Here is a 3056-nt window from a genome sequence, read left to right on the forward strand (position 1 = left end):
TAAAAAGTTGATGAGGCCAAGAAAACTTCGTAGATGTTTTTTGGTTGCGGGTACAGTGATGTCTTGGACACCCTGAAGTTTATCTGGGGCAGATTCAATTCAGTCAACAGAGATGATGTAGCATAAAAACTTAATAGATCATATTTCAAACTCAAACTTACCTAGATTGACTGTAACACCGTAGCGTGATAATGTATCCAGTAGTGCATTTAACGTACAGTTGTGTTTATGCCAAATCGCTTCCACAATAAGTAAGTCTTCGACATACGTTGTGATTCTTTCTTTTAAATTAGATGGGAAAATAGTATTCACGCCACAAATGACATCTGTTCAGAATTGATAACTATTATCGAAGTATAAGAAGGCAGTGTGTTTATGACATTTGGGGTGAAGTTCTGTTTGCCAAAATCCGCACTTTAAATGTAACGGCGAAAATACTGTTTCTCCATGAAAACTTTGTAGCCATTCATCAAGTGTCTGTGGTCAACCTGTTTCTGTAACTCTAATGTTATTAGTGTGTCGTTAATCTAACATAACCCTCAACAATCCGTCTTCTTTGGGAACCACGTGTAATGGGTTGATATATGGAAATGCCGCCGGTTCAATAAAGCCTTGTACGAGTATAGATTCTATTTATTGTTTTACTTTGTCTCTACAAATTGAAGATACTGAGTGATGCTTTTAAATAGATGTCTTATGAGGTTTTACATGGAATTCATACAAAAATCCTCGCACAGAACCGGGTACATTGTCAAAAAGATATGAATGTGATCGTACAACTTCAAAACTATTATCTGTCTTCATCTGTTGCTGCTTCACGATTGCCTACCTTGGCTTGGATTGTCTGCGAAACATCGAAATTGGATTCTTCACCTGCATTGTCGGTAGCAAATGATGTGTCAGTGAAAATAGTGCGTGTGTTTTGTGTATCAAAAAACCTATAATGTTAAGTTTTTGTTCCTCCATTGAAATTCTCTGCTGAAACTGTAACGCATCTTGATCGTTAAAGTCCAAAATCGCTTTACGTTCTGTCAAGAAATCGATACCTAGCATAATTCACATGTTAAACGTTGGACGATCCAAAAGTTTGTATAGAATGTGTGGTCTTGAATAGAAAATCTTATGTGTGTCTGTAGTTTGCATCTACTCCTTTTTCAGAAACTGCTCCTCTTATTTTAGTTTTTTGCATTGGGAATGTAGGGCAAGAAGTATTCGTATTGCATTTATTAAATGCTACATCACCAACTACTGTAACTGGAGACCCAGATTCAATTAAAGCACTCCATCTTCAGGCCAGAAGTGGCCCATCGGGACCATCAGGCCGCCGTATCATCTCAGCTGAGGATGCGATAAGAGGGACGTGTGGTCAGCACATCGCTCCCCCGGTCGTTTTGAAGGTTTTCTTTTAACGAAGCCGCTACTATTCGGTCGAGTAGCTCCTCGATTGGCATCATCCTGAAAAATGGCAACAGCGCATGGCGGCCCAGATGGTCACCCATCCAAGTTCCAGCCACCCCCGACAGCGCTTAACTTCGGTGATCTGACGGGAACCGATGTGTCCACTGTGACAAGGCCGTTGCCAGAGTTAATTACTGCAGTGAAATTATGTCAGTCAATTTCTATGTTGATAGTCGGATGGTATGCATTCTTTTGAGACTTACTTTTCTTGCAATAAATGTCTCTTATGAATTCCAACGTAATAATAATTTCTGTTACTGCGTTCATGTTGACTGTAGATGACGTTTTGCTGTGGACGTCTACAGTACGCTCAGCTTCTAGTCATTGTCGTTATTGTTTCTGCTCTGATGATAGCGTTCCGGCATCGCAATTATCTGTACCGTTCGGGTGTTTTGTTCATTAGCAGATTGTGGAGGATGGAAGTGACTATCTGGTTCATTTAAAATACACTGTTGTTGTTGTTCATAACTATCATTTTGTCTGTTGTCATTGCTTTTACTGTGACTGTAATTATGATTGTGGCTCTGTTGTCTGTTGTCGTTTTTTCTGTTGTATGGTGCGTGGTGAATGGAATGTAACTCGGTATGAACATAATTGTTTTCCTGATTATTACTATTTTAATTCTGTCTGATCCGTAATTTTGCTGAGAAGGGTTGTGACTACTATTATCTTCCTGCTGAAACTGTTGGTTGTTGCCAGCAAAATTTTGTAGCTGACTGTACTGAGGCTGTCCGTTAAAACTGTTTCGCCTGTTGTTATTATTCTGATAACCCTGACTGTTGCCGTATGGTCTGTTGTGTCTGTTATTAAATAATCCGTTATAACTTTGATTTCTGTTGCCGTTGTAATCTCTGTTGTTTTGAGATAAATTTTTGCTAACGAAAGAATAGTCAGACTGTAGGATTTCAAGTAATTGAAATAGGTCACGGAACGTATGAATTCTTTCTTTTGCTTGTCCGTAAGTAAAGAAACATGCAGTGCAAGAAAAACTTTTGAGACAGAAAGCTGAATGAGACCTGACTGACTATGGCTCTCTTAAATACTGGTTCTGTTGCACTATGTATTCAAAAATTGCGTAACTCTCGCGAATTGAGAATTCTCAAAAATGGATAGGCTGATTAACTGACCTTTGACGCTTCACTGTGTCGTTTCCGATCAATACGCCGCAAAAAATGCATTCTGGCTATTGGGCTCATTCGCATGGTGGTATCGCCTTCTAAAAAACTACAAATGAACTCTAATGTGTGAGTTACTGGGCAAGCTGGAGATATGTTGTGGTCTTCAGTCCTGAGACTGGTTTGATGCAGCTCTCCATGCTACCCTATCCTGTGCAAGCTTCTTCATCTCCCAGTACTGAAGCTGGAGATAAGGAAAAGAGAATGGCTGGATGCAGTCTAATAGATGACAGTATTTCAATTTTTAAAATTTAGAATTTTTCGTACAGAAAGAAAAAATGTATAGTCGAAAACTTCGTGTTTTGGACAACTCCATGTGACATAATTTTTGCAATGTTGACAAGATTACTTTTTAATCTGTTAATCTCCTGTTCATTGATGTTCACTGTTCGCTGGTCGTGTTGAAAACGCTATAATGAAAGA

The 3056-nt window shown here is 39.0% G+C and overlaps 1 pseudogene; it reads right to left on the reverse strand.

Annotated features, from left to right (window-relative positions):
- Positions 1-1463: 1463 nt before the first annotated feature.
- Positions 1464-1581, reverse strand: LOC124778038 (annotated as a pseudogene).
- Between the last annotated feature and the right edge of the window lie 1475 nt (positions 1582-3056).

Source organism: Schistocerca piceifrons, chromosome 2, assembly GCF_021461385.2.
Source record: "Schistocerca piceifrons isolate TAMUIC-IGC-003096 chromosome 2, iqSchPice1.1, whole genome shotgun sequence".
Lineage (NCBI taxonomy): Eukaryota > Metazoa > Arthropoda > Insecta > Orthoptera > Acrididae > Schistocerca > Schistocerca piceifrons.